This window comes from Podarcis erhardii (assembly GCF_964252035.2).
Source record: "Podarcis erhardii genome assembly, chromosome: 2".
Taxonomy (NCBI): Eukaryota; Metazoa; Chordata; class Lepidosauria; order Squamata; family Lacertidae; genus Podarcis; species Podarcis erhardii.
In genome coordinates, this window is record NC_138498.1 from 17,524,154 (window position 1) to 17,534,982 (window position 10,829).

Consider the following 10,829-nt stretch of genomic DNA (forward strand, 5'->3'; position numbering starts at 1 on the left):
GCCACAACCCCATAGTGCTTTTGACTGGACTTAACCGTCCAGGGGTCCCTTACCTTTATAATATTGTGAGTTACCTGGGTGAGCCATGCCACAAAGCATGCTGTATAACAGATAAAATAAGTAAGTAAGTAAGTAAGTAAGTAAGTAAGTAAATAAATAAATAAATAAACAAGAAAGGTTATTATATAGCACTTTTTCTCAGGTGGTGTTTCTAGAAGAGCCAATGTGAGAAACTTCTACTCTATTATAAGAAGTTATTTTTATTTCTTGCTTTGAATTCTTTCTTAAAACCAGTGCTATTTTTCTAGAAACTCACCATGCCAGAACTCACCAGGAACTCACCTCCTTTGTTCTCTTATAATGGCAATGACACCCACATGAGAGGTGCTGGAACTGAGTTCCAGTAAGTTCCAGCTGAAAAAAGCCCTGCTTAAGACTTCTTTTAAATATGCAGTGATGTATATTGATTTCTAAGCCCCCAAGCACACACCATATGTGTGCGTGTGTTAGGTGTGTGCATGGAGGGGTGCAAGAAGAAAGAGAGAATTTTTGTCTTCAGAAGATTGAAAGGGTGAGGCTGAGGGCAACTGAATAAGCCAGTGGAGTCATTGCTTTGCGGTTATATATCAGTGGACAACACAGACAGCTAAAGTATACTTGTAAATAAAGCTAATTGATATTGCTGTTGAGTTCCTTAAAGGAACAGTTTTATGTACTTTGACGCCGTTCATAAAGTCTTGCTGAGCTATCCTGACCTCACTTACTACTAACTTATGTGTTTCCAGAGAAATCCATCTCTGCAAATGCACGGTTTCTGCAGTGGCAGTGCTATATCTGCTTCATTTTCAACCTCTCATTTTGCTCTTTGGCACAGGCTGAATTCCATTTGACAGGGCAGAAGAATTCCTTTCCCCTTCCTGGCAGGTCAACAGTTGTGTGGTGGAGCATTCTGCATCTTCCTGCAACCAATGATAAAAACACATATTTTGAGTGTACTGGATCGGGATTATATTAGATATAATATAATCAAATAATACTATTTTAAAATACCCTATCTTCCGCTTCTAACCGTACAGCCTATATCCACTTCCAAAGCTATTCTAAGGTTTAAATATTAACGTATTTTTTCAAATGTTCCTTAAACTTCTTCCAGTCTTCTTCCACTGTCTCTTCTCTCTGGTCTTGGAGTCTCCCGGTCAGTTCGGCAAGTTTCATATAGTCCATCATCTTCATCTGCCATTCTCCGATAGTTGGTAAATCTTGTTTCTTCCAGTTTGCTAACAATATTCTTGCAGCTGTTTTGGTATACAGAAAAAAAGTAACATCCTTTTTGGGGATTTCACCCCCCACTATACCAAGTAAAAAGGCTTCTGGATTTTAGTAAATGTGTTTTTCAACACTTTTTTCAATTCATTATAAATCCTTTCCCAGAAGTCTTTTACCTTGGGGCATGTCCACCACATGTGGTAAAAGGTTCCTTCTTTTTCTCCACATTTCCAGCATTTATTATATTTTTATATATGTTGGCAGCTGCCCAGAGGGGCTGGGGCAACTCGGTCAGATGGGCGAGATATAAATAATATCATCATCATCGTGGTGTTTGCCCATTCGTTTGAAAATGTCTGTACAGGGGGAGAGAAAGAGTTAATATGTAGACCAATAGAAAAGCCAGAGGTGGAGCCTACCTGTTTATAAAAGGGCTTAGCCCGAGGTTTAGTTGGTCAGTTGGTTGGGAAAAGGCAGTTGGGAAAGCAGTTGGCAGACAGTTGGAATTAGAGAGACAGTTAGTGCAGTTGGTTCTTGTGTGAGGGGAGGTAGAAGACTTAGAGACAGAATAAAATAAGACTAGGAGGGTAAAGGGGAACAGCGTTTCGAATGCATTTAAAGTTTATTTGTGTTTGCAATAAACTACAGTCTTCATTGTTAACTTAAGAACCTGACTGAGACTAAGTGATTTACCGGGGAGGACCTGGTTGGTGGCAGCGGATTAGTGGTGTACGGGTCAATAGTCCGTGAGATGACCGGGAGCTCCGTACGAATGCCACAATCATCATCATCATCATGATTGAATAGGCTGTCCCTGTTTTCATCGTAAAATCGTTGGAGGGTATACATGTGTTCAGGGCCTTGGTGTCCCTGTTGTGGTGGAGACAAGTGACAACGCCACACACTGGAATGCTTCCCTCTTGCAGCAAGAGAGGGGTGTTCTGGTGGCGCCGGAAGCAGTGTAATGGGCGGTGCGCTGCCTCTTGCGCTTCATCGCACCTAACGATGGACTTGTAATACGATGAGCCGTTGTGGCCCCCTCTCCTCAGACAGGATATTGTGGAGCTGTAAAAGCTTCAGGAGGGCAACCAGAACAATCTTAGGGGAGAAAACACCCCTGAGAGCAAATGCTATGGTGTTTGGGTCCTTTTAAGCTTTGAAAAAATGGGGTGAATAAGGCCAGCGGCATGACATTGGTGCGCAAAATTATGAATTAGGTGAGGCAAGTGAAAGAGAAACGCCTCTCAAGAAGCTGGAGGTCATTTCAGTGAAGTTGGATGGCAGGAGATGGAGGTGAGACTAATGGAACATCTCTCCAAAGCATAGTTCAACTATGGAGTAGTAGTAGTAGTAGTAATAATAATAATAATAATAATAATAATAATAATTATTATTATTATTATTATTATTATTTTATTTTGTTTGTTTGCTTGTTCATGCATGCAGGCATGGATACATACATACATACATACATACATACATACATACCCTGGGCAGCTCCCAACAGAATATTAAAACACGATAAAACATCAAACATTGAAAACTTTCCTAAACAGGGCTGCCTTCAAATGTCTTCTAAAAGTCAGATAGTTGTTTATTTCCTTGACATCTGACGGGAGGGCATTCCATAGGGCGGGCGCCTACTGAGAAGGCCCTCTGCCTGGCTCCCTATAACCTCACTACTCACAGGGATGGAACTGCCAGAAGGCCCTCGGAGCTGGACCTCAGCGTCCGGGCTGAAAGATGGGGGTGGAGATGCTCAGGGCTGTCTTAAGCATATGCAGTGCTGGGGTGCAAAGATCCTCCCCCCACCCAGGTTGCCAGTCCCAGGAGTGCAGGAGGACAGAGCCAGCCAGCCGCATCCACGTCTTGCTGACTGGGTCCCCCCCCCCCCGAACTCGTACCACAGAGCTGCCCGCAGCAGAAGACCTGCTGAGGCACTCCAACCAATGGGTGGGCTCTTCCCCAGACTCAACTCTTGGGCTCTGGACTCTTGGCCTGGCGCTCCTGAGAGCCCAGCGCCTGGGTGCCCCACACCCCTAGCACCTATGGGTAAGAGGGCCCTGGAGATGCTCCTTGAGGTATAATTTGTCACCACAAATTGTAGTGACGTTTGTTAAGTTGGTTGGCTTTGGAGGGAAATTATACAAGTTTATGGAGGCTACTAGTCCTGATGGCTGTATTTTACAATCAGTTTCAGAGGCAGCATTTTACAGTGGACAGTGGAGGAAAACACCTTGGATGTGTAGTGGTGACTAGGAAGTGTGCTGTTGAATTCCCAGAATAAATAGCCTGTTCCTGTTCCTGGTTCAAATAGCATTGAGATTTTTAAACTCAAATAACTTTCAGCATTTGAAGCAGAGTTTTTTTAAAAAAATAAAAAATGCAATCTTTTCACGTTTAATAGAACACTAAAAAAAAAAATGTTCCCTTTTATTCAAAGATGTCATAGATAGTCTGCTTCCTATTAGAGCATTATAAAAGTGCTGACACTGTAGCACATTATTTCTGTGGTAAGCTTGCAGACCAAATTCAATTAAAAGGTAAATTGTGAAACTGTAACGCCTTAAAATGTCGATTTTTTTAAGCTTCAGAGGAGGTTCCTTCACTTGCTTTGGGTTTGTTTGTTTTATTGAATATGACCCAAGCTCATTTAATGCATTTTCTTGGTGGAATGCTTGTGTTTCTGCACTACATGAGTTTTATTAAGATGATCTCCACAAGACAGATTCATTCAACACTAAATTTAATCTCTCACGTTCCCTTTTGTTTTTGCAAACAGCTAATGCACAGGCAACTAGCAGTGTCGTAAATACATTTCTAGCTATAGTGAAATTAATGCAGATAAATTAAGAATGGAAGCAAAACAACAATGCTCCATCTCTGGTCTTTGTGAAATTGTGTGCATGAAGGGTGGAATTCGACATTGTAGGCTTCCAGTTGTCCCACCCGCGCAACTACTGCAGCTTGCAGCTCTACCACCTCCGTGTGCTGTTCTGGGGGGGGTTCTCCTGACCCCCTATGGAGCCGATTTTGGGGTGTGTGCAAGGGAGGAGAGGGTGGGAAGTCACATTGCATGACTGGAAATCCTTGCACAGGGCTTCTGCTGATGGGGGTGGTTAGGTGATTCTCGCCCAGTAAAACCAGGACATCTTCTGTAAATCCATGACTGGAAAACAGGGACAATTGGGTGGTCTGGAGTTGCTATTCACAGGAGCTGGCAAATTGTATACCCAAACAGCAATATGCGGGCACCTACTCTTACCTCATTTTGACTTGTATGCTGGTTGTTGTTTTTGTTTTATTTTGTTTATTGGCCTTCTCTGAAGACCATCAGTTTGGTTCTTTTGTAGTTCAGTGCTTGATTTGTTCTCTTGATAGTATGATTCCAGATTGCCCAGACACCTTCTGAGCCTTACTTGGATACAGAATATATGACGGCTGGCAAACATGGTACTCTCCAACGTTGTACTGTACTTCTGTTTCCAGCAGTCCGAGTGAAAATGGCTAATGGCTGGGTATGGGAGTTGTAATGTAACAACACCTGGAGGGCTTTGGTTTCCTCTGGCCTTTTGTTTACCTGTGTTCTTAGCTTTTTATTGTTGTTTTTTACTGATGTTAATGTATGTTGCTTTGAGTTTCTTGGTAAGGAAAGTGACCATCTCTATCTCTGTCTTTGTCTTAACTCTGGATAACACTTAATACATCTTCTGGTAAATTAAATGCACTACAGCCCATGACACACAATGATAATTTTCTAGTCCTTAAGGTGCTACAAGGGATGCAGGTGGCATTGTGGGTTAAACCACAGAGCCTAGGACTTGCCAATCAGAAGGTCGACGGTTCGAATCCCTGCGACGGGGTGAGCTCCCGTTGCTCGGTCCCTGCTCCTGCCAACCTAGCAGTTCAAAAGCACGCCAAAGTGCAAGTAGATAGATAGGTACCGCTCCGAGGAAGGTAAACAGCGTTTCCATGCACTGCTCTGGTTTGACTGAAGCGGCTTAGTCATGCTGGCCACATGACCCAGAAGCTGTACTCCGGCTCCCTCAGCCAATAAAGCGAAATGAGCGCCGCAACCCCATAGTCGGCCACGACTGGACCTTTTTTAAGGTGCTACAAGAACCCTCTGTTGTTTTCCCAGTGTAGCATGGGTTGCTGGCTCCCGGAGTGGGGCAAGTGTTGCGGCTCCTGTTGGACTAGGTAGCTGGAGTGGCGGTGAACCACTTCCAATAGGCTCCTCACCTGCTTCCTCCAGTCACCTACCCAACTGACCAATTGTGGAGGCACCTGATTGTGCCCAGGGCCACCCCCCCCCATGCTACACCTCTGTTACAGACTAGTACGGTGGGCTACTGTTCTGAAATTTCTTTCATTCTGATAATTTTGGCCTTTCAGCCTTTAAACTATCCCCTTCTTTTTCTGTTCAATTACCCACATTTCTGCTCAGCAGTTTTGTTTTAGTGCTGTATACTTCTTCCATTTAAACCATATCCACAATGTTTCAAAGTTGGTTTGCGCCAAACCCAGGTTGGTTGTACATCAACTTTAGAACAATGTGCAAAATCCATTGTGGGATCCATAAAGCAGCCCATGGCAATTACTTGTGCAATCACCCGGCTGCAGTGCACATAGCGTTTGCAATGGCTCTGGCCCCTGGATCTCATGAACTGCACAGTTTCTGGCTAATGAAAAGCTCTGTAAGTTGTCTCTGCTCCAACTGAAAAGGAGGGCAAAGAAGTTCTACCCCGGGCTAAAGAATGCTTTTAACACTTAAAATTCCCCATAGGCAGGAAATCAGTAGAACACATTATGTATTCCAGAGGCACAATTTGTAAATTCATAGTAATTGTTTCAGCAATCTTGTCCATCTGGCATTCTTGGCTAATATCCCAGAATGGACTCTGCCTTCCTTATTCAGCTGGGACCATAGAGTTGATTGTTTGCTCTTCCACAATCAGCAGTAGCATCAGATATGTGACATGAAGTAAATGAAACCGCTCAGATACGTGCCGGCCATTCTGGGTGCAAACGGCCATGGAATGAAATGTAGCAAAACAGAGGCGGGTAAAGGACTTCAAAAATTGTAGCGTCTTTAGTGCCCTCAATAAAACATTTGAGGGGGCTGCACCTCCAAAGTTAATGCACATTGCTATTCAAATGGTACATATGTACCATGTCATGTGATCGATTATGCTGGGTGGGGCTTACCTGGGCCCCCCAATATTTTATTTGAGTTGGCACCCCTGGGTGATTGCATACCCTCCAACATTGCTCTGACGAAAATAAATCTGGGACTGTCCCTGGAAAATAGGGACACGATGGATGGGCATGGACTTGTCTGTGGCTACAACAAGGTCTCCAGGATAGAAGTCCATTACAGTGGTACATCTGGTTACGTACTTAATTCATTCCAGAAGTCTGTTCTTAACCTGAAACTGTTCTTAACCTGAAGCACCACTTTAGCTAATGGGGCCTCCCGCTGCCGCCGTGCTGCCGGAGCACGATTTCTGTTCTCATCCTGAAGCAAAGTTCTTAACCCGAGGTACTATTTCTGGGTTAGCGGAGTCTGTAACCTGAAGCGTATGTAACCTGAAGCGTATGTAACCCGAGGTACCACTGTACTTGCAGATGCCATAGGATTGCACTGTTACATCTGAGTAGACATGTGTATGATTGTGCTGTAAGTCCACCAAGTTCAATAGGATGGCAGCCTCTGATAGAGTAATTTTAGATCTCATCAGAATATGCATATCAGTCTCTTCTTGTTTCTTTATCTGCTCTGTGTTGTTATAGAAAAGTAATGAAACCAATTTAAAACATGATAAGGATCTGAAACCCCACAAAGCTCCTTTATGCTGGCCAAGCTTACTTCTGACTTACCCAGAGGATAAAATAAGATAAACAGCATGCATCTGCAGGGCTTCTGGATTATGCTTGCACAAAACATTGCATTTAGTGTAGCAGCTCCACGATTCCTGAGCAGTAAAATCATTCTAGGTTAGGCCAAGTCAGACACAGTTGGCTAGCCGTGGATGCTGTCCTAGCAATGAGGCTGGATCAACCTCTTGCCTTTGCTGCTGGCTTTGAACTGCAAAAACAAGGGGGTATCAAGTCACCATGCGTAACTGTGCTTCACATATTGGGTCAGATGTGCTGGTCTGTTCCAGATTTGCCCAGTGTACTGAAACTCAGCTTTTGCCAGGTTTCATTCTTGTGACACGCGGGGAATAGGAACAGCAGCGCATCCATCCATCTTAGCTTGATTCGATGTCGTGTTTCTGCAAACGCTGCGGAGACTCTTGTCTGCGAGAGACTTGGCTTTCGTTTAGAGCGGCAGCCTAAGGCAGTAGATAGGAGACTTCTGTGAAATGAAGTGCACACACGGCGATAATACTCTTGTTTCTAGCTCCTGCTGGTAGAGTGCCACTTATTGATAACAACAACAACAACAACAACCCCCAAATCCGTGTGGAATTTGGACTAGACATTGTTAGCCTCAAAGCACACAGAAAAACAGCCTCCTGGATCCCAGTCAGCATTGCCTGATTTCCTTTATACCTCGTTACCCTAACCCAGGCTTTCGGGACAGGTTAAACATAGAGCTGTGGCAAGGGCTCTCTGCTTTCCCTATTTTCCTTGAAATTAGGATACCCAACACAGCCAGACAGTTACAAACATTTGCCTTCTTCCGGAACCCTTTCATTTTCTGACTGTTGCTTCTCTGCACCCGTTTTCTGTTTCGTTGCCTTCTTTTAATCTTCATTCAATATTGCTTAGTTGGCTGGCTCATACAGTTTCATTTTCTGGGAGATGGAAGCCCTCTTTACAACACCCTCCAAGTGCCCTGATTCTCCAGGGACAGTCCCCGATTTACAGAAGCCATCCCGGTTTCTAATTAGATCCCGGAGCATCCTTCTTTTCCTTAAGATGTCCCTATTTTCTTTGGAGAAATGTTGGAGGGTTTGGAGTTATGCGACCTCCGAGCCAAAGATACAATAAAATATGCAACCGTTAGAAGACACTGGAAGGGAGCCCTGTACTTTATGAACTTAATCTGTTCCGGAAGGCTGTTCTTAAACCAAAGCCATTCCTGAACCAAGGCACACTTTCCCTAATGAAGCCTCCCGCCGCCAGTGCCCTTCCACCATTCAGATTCTGTTCTTAGACCGAGGTAAAGTTCACAAACTGGGACACTATTTCTGGTTTTGCAGAGTTTGTAAACTGAATAGTTCTTAAACCGGACTGTTCTTAAACCGAAGTACCACTGTATAGGGCTCTATAATGTTTAATGTTTTTATATATGTTGGAAGCCACCCAGAGTGGCTGGGGCAACCCAGTCAGATTGGTGGTGTAGTAATAATAATAATAATAATAATAATAATAATAATAATAATACATTCCTAATCTCATCAGAAAAATGTTGCAGGGCATATTATGTACTTATAGGTAGGATCTCTCACAAAGGACCTCAAACACTCCTTTTTTTGTGGCCTACTGAAGCCAATCTACATGATTTCATAATCGGGCAGCCATTTGTGGGACAAAATAGAAGAGATGCATTTCGGAAATAATTTGAATATCGTACTTTGCACAAGAATAGCCACTACTTTGTAGCTCTCCTTTGCACATCACATGATGGGAGAATGAAAATAGAAGAAAACAGGCTGTCTCATTTGAACATTTCCTCCAGTGCAGACAGGAAAATGGCATTTGGATGAAATGTTGTCTACCAAATTTCATTTCTGTAGCTTTATCATAGAGCACAGGCACACAGCATAAATGTTTAATGATTGGGGCCCTCAGCCTGGGAAAACTTTGGCATCCAATATCTGAAAATGTCTCTGATTAGTCATTACTGTCACATTTCAAATTATGCCTGAAAGGAGGCAGAAAGCGGAAATCAACCTTGCTTGTTGCTGTATTATTGCCATCATTAAATACGAAATACTCAGGATATTTTTTCGAGTGGTACAGAGAGGAAGGAAAGAGTCTGAGGCTAACACCCTCCCTTCAGTCTTGCAAATATTTTGTAAACATTTGTCTTTACTCATGCCTTGTCTTTTTTTGGATTATGATTTCGGATGGACTATTTCCTAACACACCGTTCCTCTGCTAATGATGGAATATTTTGAGCTAATGATGACAAGGTAATATTAGAAAGCCTTGCTTGCCAACCAGTCTGGGAGCCAGCAGACTTTCAGTTATAATTCAGCTGCCTTGGTGTCTGGATTGTAGACAAATGAGCTGCCTTGTGCAGCTGCAAGACGAGAACTGAAGTCGTAGGGGAGTGAAATCCAAGATCTGGAGACGCCAGAAGACAAGAGTAATGATGGGCTAACCTGCCTAGCTTCCATTAGTGCTGGGACCAGCAATTATAAGAAAAAGTGAAGAATGTTCAGGAAAAACTTATTTATGTTCAGGAAAAAAACCCCCAAATCCTGGAGTTCTAAATTCACTTGTCACTTCTGCTCCCAAACCCCTGCAATTCCCTCCATCGTGAGTTTTCCTTGCTAAGTGATGATGGGAGCGCTCTCTCTCTCTCTCTCTCTCTCTCTCTCTCTCTCTCTCTCTCTCTGCTTAGTTGCTGTGGCCATAGTTGAGCTCTGTGTGTCTTCTCTCTCATTCTCTTTCCTCTTTCTCATTCTGCTTCTGTTCCCACCCACCTGAAAAGGGGCAACAACAGTACTCGGGGTGCCAGAATCCATGGGAAATGTAATTTTCCCTAGCATCGGGGATCTATATGAACATGTCCCAGGGCGCCCTGTGTCTGGGATGCTTCTGTGGCAGTGTTCCAGGAGCGAGGAACTGGAGAAGTTGGGAGGAATAAGAAGAGGAGTGTGGAGAGATACCTCTCTCCCTTTCTGTTAGTACTACAGAAGCTACTGTAGCTGCAGATAGGAAAGTGAAGCGATGAATTGGGGAGGGACAGAATTCTTCTCAGGCTCAGATTAAAATCTGTGCCGGAAAATAACTCAGACGTTGTAAAGTTCACCTTATATTGAAGGCAAACTTTACAGATCACCAACACTAACATCCCAAGTGAATGAATTCATCCGTATGTGACTTCTCCAGGCAAGATTACAGTGCACAGTCAAACATAGCATTGACCAGACATGATCTAAGGCAGCAACCGATTTATGTGCATCCGATTGATGCACAACAGTGCAAGTGTGCCTTGTGGCAACCAGGAAGTGGTTGGAAAGGGGGAAGAATGGAGGGGCATAATGGGGGCAGGCTCATAATGGGGTGTGTGCATGCTCCGATGCAGTGTATGATGACCTGAAACGCAACTGCTGTGTAAATCAGGTGTTGTCTGTGTTAAGAATTAGGAGTCTTTCTACTCCTGCTTTTATTGCTGTTTCTGGAAATCAGTTCTCTAACAAGGGACTAGGAACCTTGCATTTGCAAACCAGGAATAGATGATGCCAAGTACTGATAGAGCTAACGATGGGAATATTAGACTTGTCAGAGTTTCATCTTCTTGCTGAGTAGAATGGGTCTTGCAAACATCTACCAATCTGTAAAGGTTTCTAAACTATGTTAAGTCGTATGATTGGGGTTCA

At 43.6% G+C, this 10,829-nt stretch overlaps 2 long non-coding RNA genes across 2 annotated transcripts in view; one reads left to right on the top strand and one right to left on the bottom strand.

Annotated features, from left to right (window-relative positions):
* The window catches only part of LOC309335165, a 317,841-nt gene that overhangs the window by 8,320 nt on the left and 298,692 nt on the right, over positions 1-10,829 (top strand). The gene's annotated exons all lie outside the window — the stretch shown is intronic.
* On the bottom strand, positions 686-2,129 carry LOC309335430. Its single transcript, XR_014153497.1, has 2 exons — positions 1,686-2,129; positions 686-959 (listed from the first exon to the last, which is right to left on the bottom strand). It is a non-coding gene; the product is annotated as an uncharacterized lncRNA (long non-coding RNA).